At 45.9% G+C, this 7,631-nt stretch overlaps 1 long non-coding RNA gene across 1 annotated transcript; it reads right to left on the bottom strand.

The window, feature by feature from the left end:
* Positions 1-4,204: 4,204 nt before the first annotated feature.
* On the bottom strand, positions 4,205-6,476 carry LOC125556425. Its single transcript, XR_007305087.1, has 3 exons — positions 6,282-6,476; positions 5,062-5,711; positions 4,205-4,768 (listed from the first exon to the last, which is right to left on the bottom strand). It is a non-coding gene; the product is annotated as an uncharacterized LOC125556425 (long non-coding RNA).
* Between the last annotated feature and the right edge of the window lie 1,155 nt (positions 6,477-7,631).

Below are 7,631 nucleotides of genomic sequence, written 5' to 3'. Positions count from 1 at the left end.
TTGTTTTATGATATTTTACCTAAGAGAGGGTAGAGTAGGTCCTATGAGAGGAGTAGGTCCTATGAGAGGAGTAGGTCCTAGCTAGAATGTGTTATATGTGCTACAATGTGACGATGATGATGATGAGGAGTTGTGATTATGACTAGTGACCAACTTGTTATATGATGTCTCATTGACGAACATTGTTTGGTGGTGATGACAAGTGGTAATGAATATGCTATTTAAACAGACTAGTTCATGATGAGTTGCTATTGTATAAAAGATATATCTGTTTAAACATGTACAATGCCAAAATACGAAAAAAAAAACCCATAAATTTTAGCAGTGGCGCGGGCCAAAATATTACCAGCAGCGCTCATTTACCAGTAGCGCTTTCCAGTGACGCGCTACTAGTATCTGAACTTACCAGTAGCGCTGGCCTAAACAAGCGCTACTGCTACAAAATAGCGATGGCGCCATAGCAGTAGCGCTGGCGCCCGCGCTATTGGTAGCTCAAAAACCAGCGCTACTGATAAGGTTTTTCCTAGTAGTGGGGAAACAATACAAGAGCGCCGTCGTCATCCGATCTGCAGATCTAGGGTTTCCCCCGAAGGTAGCGGATAGAGGTCAGGAGCTTTTTCACGACAATGCCTTCAAGAAGGTAACGACACAAAAGAGCGCCGTCGTCGCCGGTCTTGGCAACAAGCCGAGAATGAGGTTTTCACCCAGTTCCACTCGACGGTACTTCATCTCGCATCGTGCGCACGGACCACCATCGATCTGCACCGCCGCGGAGCGAGCAATCCACTCTGGCCAGATTAGATCTGACCGGAGGGCCAACCACGCCCGCAGCCGACCAGACCACCGAAGCCCTCCACGCCGCCACCGATCCGAGGTGCCGCAGCGCCGCGGCCAGGTGCAGCAGCTCCAACACTATTCATCCACCGCCGCTCGCCGTCGGGAGCGAGCCACCGCTGCGGAGGCTCAGATCCGGGGGCGCACTTCCGCTCGTCCGGGTGCCCCTCGCCACCCTCGCTCACGAGAAGGAGAGGCTCCTCCGCCACCGCTGTAAGCCGCCCGGGCTTAGCTTGGCGGCTTCCTCCAGCGGCGGCGAAGGGAAGGCATGGGAGGGGAAGTGACCGATGGCTAAGATCGGGGCCCCTCGGCCGCCCGCCCGGCGGGTGACGAAGGGGGAGGAAGGGAGGAAACAACGGGCGGCGGCGGCGCTAGGTTAGGTCGCTACTGGGGGTATGGGTATCTCTCGGCAATGTATAGTTAAATGAAGGGGATTACCAAGAATTGAGCAATGCCCTTTATTACAATGAATGTACAATAAAATTATACTCCCTCCATTACATAAGATAGTGCATATAATTATTATGTGCCCGTGTTTCAGATGTCAAGTTTCGTAAACTTTAACCAAACTTATAGAGAAAAAGTACCCCACATTTACAATACAAAATAGAAGCACCTTTTAAATATCTTTTTTGACAAGCCATGAGCTTATTTATTTATTTTGACGAAAAATTGCATGTGCACATGGAACATGAACATGTATTTCTTGTCAAAAACTTCAACAAATACTAGCACATTTTTGCGGCCGCATATAAACACCTAATGGCTCCAATGTCTTGACGTAAGCAAAGGTTCGGTAGTTAAATCTCCAGCCCACACCGTTCATCTTCGCGACCAACACTCCCCTATCCCTGTGATTGACCTGCACGATGTTGGACGCAAGCCTCGAGCCGAACGGCGACGACGCGCCTTGCCGCGGGTACGCATACAGCAACTGCCCCTCACACTTCAAAAAGTGTTCGCCGTATGCGAAGTGTGGCCGTGGAATCTCGTGCATGGGGCACGCGAGGGTGTACCGGCAGATCCACCTCCCCTCCTTGTTCCGAACCCACGCCTGCATCATCCCCGCCGGGTTGCTGACGATGACCCCCAGCCTCCCGTGGACCTCGGTCAGGCTGTAGTCGTTGTGCCTCGCGGGCAGAAACGGCAAAGACGTGGCGGAGACGGCGATGCGCTCGCTGTCGAGGTCGAACGAGATGATCCTCGCGGTGCCGCCGCCGTCGGCGACCCAATATGTCACGCCGTCCACGCTGACAATGCCGCCGTCGAGGTTGCACCTCTTGTTACCGGGGGCTGGCACCTCTCGCCACTCCTCCCCGAGGGTGAGCACGTGCACCGCGTCGCGGGCCCGGTTCAAGCTGCTGCAGGGGACGTGCACCACCTTGTACCGCCCCGTCGTCGGATGGTACGCGAAGTTGTACTCCCTGTGCCACCTCCTGTCCTCGCCGAATGGTTGGCCGGCGCACGGCGGCCGCCGCGGGACGGGCAGCGTCTCCCTCGTTGCCGGGTTGACCAGGGTGATGCCGCCGCCGTCGTCGCAGAGGCATAGCAGGCCGTTGCACGTGCCGACCAGCTGCAGCCTGCCGCTCCACAGCAGGCTATAGCTCCCCGTCGAAGACGACGAGAGGTCGTCGACAACGTAGGCGATGGTGGAGGCGGCGTGCCAGAGGAGGGCCGTGGCGCGGCTCTGCATCTCCGTGGTGCGCTCGTCGACGACGTCGCGCCAGAGCCTGCAGACGAGGCGGGCGCGGCGCCTCGCGCTCGGCGGGAGCCGCAACAGGATCTCCACCAGCACGTCCGTGGGGAAACATGAATCCCCGGGCGATGTTCGTGCTAGCATACTTTGGAATCTTCCGTCGTCGCCGTTCCTGTAATTGGGGATAGGAGACACGAGCCCTAGTGGGTTTCAACCTCTTTTGTATCCGATAGCTTACTTGGATGTTGATTCGGCTGCCAGCTTTGGGTCCGATTTTGGACCGCAATAACTGGCTCTCCTCCTAATAATTAGTAAAACTCCAGCTCGATGCGCCCACAAATGTGTTTCCTAATTTATAGTACACGAGGGCTACATTGCACAGCTTATACATGGCAAGAACGGCATGCATGTTTTGTTTTGTTTTTGCGGGGAGGCATGACATGTTTTTTTAGGAAAAACTTCGGATTTATTCAGGAAACATCATGGCAGTGCATAAACTTGAGAACTAATCATGGCTTTGGCAGCTTCTTGAGCAATATATTCAGGTGGGGGTCCTCTCCTCTCCGGTGATCGTTCAAAAAAATCTAGGATTTCTCTCCAGACTTCGCCGGCGAGACCGTGGCGCCTCCCCTCTACTGCTGCTCCGACGGATGGTGACGAGGAGGGGAATCTCGGCGCCTCCGCTTCCGTTAGTCGATTAGTTCAGGGTTTTTTAGTCCTCACAGGTGCGGCACTCAGGTGGATGGCGGCACTTCTTCTTTGAGTTTATCTTTCGGACTTCGATCCTCCTCGAGTTCGCCCATCTAGACATAATCGACGGAGCTCCGGCATAGATTCCTACCGTCTCCATGGGGTGGTATTTCGCGTCATGTGAGGATATTTGGTGTTAGGTATTTCAGATATATTCATGGGTTCAACGACGACGACCGCGGCTCCAGGGCCCTGGTCCTTAGGGGCACGTGCACGAAGATTTTTCGGTTATCATCAACAAGGTCAAGCTGACTCCAATAGGGGAGCGACGACAGCAGCGCGTCGGTACCTCATTCTTGTGGTGGTAGTGGTCGTTCGGTGGTCTAAGAATCTCAATGTAATTTTATTTTTGTTTGAGGTGCTTTGTACTTCCGGTGAACTTTAATAATATATCTGGATCATTTCCGCGAAAAAAAAATCATGGCGGTACAAAGAACATGAGAAGTAACCAAAATTACATCCATATTACATAAACATCATTGTTGAGTGCCATTGGTTGTATGACCGAAAGGTTGCGTGATACCCAGATTATTATTTTTGTTGGAGATGGGCTCCTACTGGAGATGAGTTATTCAAGAAAGAAAATGATAATTTGTATCCTACAAAACAAGCAAACACATGAATAGTACCCCAATAAGATTTCACCTATCTCTTGTCTTGTATGTACAAGATACAGTTAGTCATATTTACGTATAAAAATTTGTAATAGGTTTTTATATCAAAACATTAGTACATCCATGTTTTTTCTAAAGAAAAATAAATGCTTTTAAATGCATGCGCTTAACATGAAATGCATGCTGATTCCCGCAAAAAACAAGATGAAATGTACATGCAGATACTATACAATGAATTATGTAAAATGGCAATTTTAGTTTGTTTCCTTCTATATACCTCAGATTCAGTTGAGGCTACTAAATCCGGGTTTGGCTCCTCTGCAATCACGTTGTTACTGCACGGGTACTGTACCAACTCACATCAGCCGTCCATTTAAATCTGACGACTCTCACTACCCCCACTTGATTTTGTTAATAAATGAAAACAAACAGCTAATTATGTGGTACAAAATCTCCTACGGCTGCAGGATTGCCGCCAAACAGAACCACGAAGATACTCACAATGGCGCCAAACAAAACACACCCTGATAATCGCCTTGGCGCCAAACAGCGATCTCTTTGCCTTTGTCCCGCTCATCTTCCTCGTTCCTCCTTTTGCCCTATCTTTCTTCTGATCGTCCTCCATGTTCAGAGTGCAACCAAGGCAAGCTAAGGAGCCGAACCCTGGCGCAGATCAACTCCCTTTTGCCCTATCTTTCTTCTAATCGTCCTTCGTGTTCAGAGCGCAACCAAGGCAAGATAAGGAGCCGAACCCTGGCACAGATCAACTCCTTTTTGCCGTATCTTTCTTCTGATCATCCTCCATGTTCAGAGCGAAACCAAGGCAAGCTGATCCGTAGGAGATGAAGATTATCTCCCTTTTGCCTTCCTTCTTCTAGCAACAAAAAAGAAGACAATTAATCTCAAGGTATGTGACATATGCTCTGATTGTATTCATGTTCTCAAGGCACACAATTTGTAGATTGAGTTTGCTATGGTACTATTTTCTTAAATGGAGGATGATAAGGGCAAGATGCAAAACTTATTTTCTGCACCTTTTAGATTATGTTAGAGTGAAAAAATAATTTTAATAGAAATGATCTCTATTGTTTTGGACAAGCTCAAGACAAAATGCATGAATATATTCAAATATTTACTTGTAAGACAGATGATTTGCTCATCAAGTACCTGGGATTTCCAAAACATTACAGGAGATTAATGCAGATGATCTCCCTTTTGTTGTCCTTCTCCTAGCAACAAAAAATAAGAGAAAGTCTAATGGAGAATATGACTAGCTCTAATGAGGATGCTAACAGGTACTGACAGTTTTGTTAAATTCTCAGGTCATATCTCCTTATGATTGTAGTGTAAACAAACAAACAAATAAGTTATGTGTAATTTTTATAGGAAAAATGTGGTTCCTAGTTGGATGCCTCAGATTGGTATGAAATTCAATTCCACAAAAGAGACATGGAACTTTTGGACATGTTATGGAGGTCATATTGGTTTTGATGTAAGGATAAATTATGAAAACAAGAGCAAACTCGATGGAGTAATCACTTCAACAAGATATGTTTGTTCCAATGAGGGCTACAGAAGAAAAGACAAAAGGGATAATAGTACAAAGCGTCCTCGTGCAGAAACAAGGACCGGCTGCAATGTTCGAATGGGAATTACTATAGACCGAGAAGCAGGAAATTATGAGGTGCATGAGTTAGTTGTTGAACACAACCATGTCTTGCAGTTACCTGGGACAAGCCACTTGATGCCATCACAGAGTAAGATTTCGGCCTTGCAAGCATTTGAAATTGAAACAGCAGATGATTCAGGAATTGTACCTAGAAAAGCCCATGAGCTAGCAAGTCGACAAGTTGGTGGTCCACTGAACCTTGGCTACACATGTCGTGATCGCAAGAACCACTTGCGAACCAAGCGATAAAGGGACCTGATATATGGTGAAGATGGAAGTATGCTCAAGTATTTTAGAGATAAAAAGAATGAGAATCCTGCATTTGAATATGACATGCAACTAGATTGCGATGAAAATATAGCAAATATCTTCTGGGCTGATGCAAGGATGATAATTGACTACGCTCATTTCGGTGATGTTGTTACCTTCGATACAACATTTGGGACAAACAAAGAGTACAGACCCTTTGATGTGTTTGTTGGCTTCAACCATTTCAGAGAAATGGTCATTTTTGGTGCTGCACTTTTATATGATGAGACATTTGAATCATTCAAATGGTTGTTCAACACGTTCCTATCAGTGCATAACAAAAAACAACCAAGGACAATCTTTACTGATCAAGATGTAGCAATGGGTAATGCAATTCAGGCAGTATTTACCGAAGCATGGCATGGGTTGTGCACTTTTCACATAATGCAAAATTCCATCAGGCACTTACCTCATAAGAAAAAAGACGAGGATGGACCAAATGTACTTGCTGATTTCAGTGCTTGCATGTACAAGTATGAGGAAGAGGAAGCCTTTGAAGACGCTTTCAATTCCATAAGAAGCAATGTGAAAACACAAACTTGGTTGGACAGCATCTACAAAGTAAAAGAGAAATGGGCAAGATGTTACATGAGGAATTCTTACACTATAGGCATGAGAAGCACACAATGAAGTGAGAGCTTGAACAGTGACTTGAAAGATCATCTAAAGTCTGCTCTTGACATCCTTCGGGTTTTCAAGCACATAGAGAGGGTTGTGCAAGGAAAAGGAGATAATGAGGTAAATGAGGAATATGAATCTAGGAAAAAATTACCTAGAGTCATAATGAGGACTCCTATGGTAATACAAGCGAGCAAAGTTTACACACCATGCATATTTGAAGATTTTCAGAATGAATATGAAAGATCCATCTCAACATACATCAAGCCATCGGTGCAACACAATGTTTATACTGTTGCGATTGCAAGTCTTGACCCGGAATTTTCATATGAAGAAGAATGCAAAGTTCTAGTAGACTATGGAGAGCAAAAGGTTCTATGCAATTGTGGGCAATTTGAAAGAGTTGGTATGTGTAGTCATGCTTTGAAAGCCCTTGATGTCATGAATATTAAATATCTTCCAGGCCACTATATTTTGAAGCAATGGACTCGAGAAACACGAAGTGGAACTATTCAAAACAGTCATGGAAACATTGTTTTGGAAGACCCTAGATCGGAAGATAGGCAACAGTTGAAGTTTTTCATGCACGATTTCCATGGCATAGCTTCCCAAGCAGTTGCATCAAAAGAGTGCATCAAACTAGTAGATGATGCTTTGAGGATTCTTAGGAAGCAAGTTGAAGAAAAAGCTCCTACTACTACATGCACAACTGAAGATATATCTAAAGAACCAGAGGATTGTCTACATGTCGCTTGCCTAAAGAAAAAAGAAATTCCGAAGAAGAATCCGAGATGAAAGAAATCATGGCTTGACAACCAGCACCCCAATAAAAAGAAGAAGGAGACAAATAAAGTTGTCCAAAAAATCAAACTCATCCGGTAAATCTCTTCCACCTATCTAACCAGAGTACTTGCTAAAAAGACTAACATTTGCTCGGTTTTCTTTTCATAGAGAAGAGAGAATGGCATTCCACTAGCACAATACCAATCACCTATAGAGAAAATGGCTAGAACAAGTGCAAATGGGTTGCAAGAGTATGGGTACTATGCTCGTTTATTGACGGTATTCCACTTATCATGTCTAAAATTCCTTGAATTCAGTGTTAAGCAATATGATTTCTTGTGTAATCAGTTATGTCTCC

The sequence above is a fragment of the Triticum urartu genome, chromosome 5 (genome assembly GCF_003073215.2).
Source record: "Triticum urartu cultivar G1812 chromosome 5, Tu2.1, whole genome shotgun sequence".
Lineage (NCBI taxonomy): Eukaryota > Viridiplantae > Streptophyta > Magnoliopsida > Poales > Poaceae > Triticum > Triticum urartu.
The sequence above is the reverse complement of the archived record's forward strand: the minus strand, read 5'-3'. Positions and strand labels throughout refer to the sequence as shown.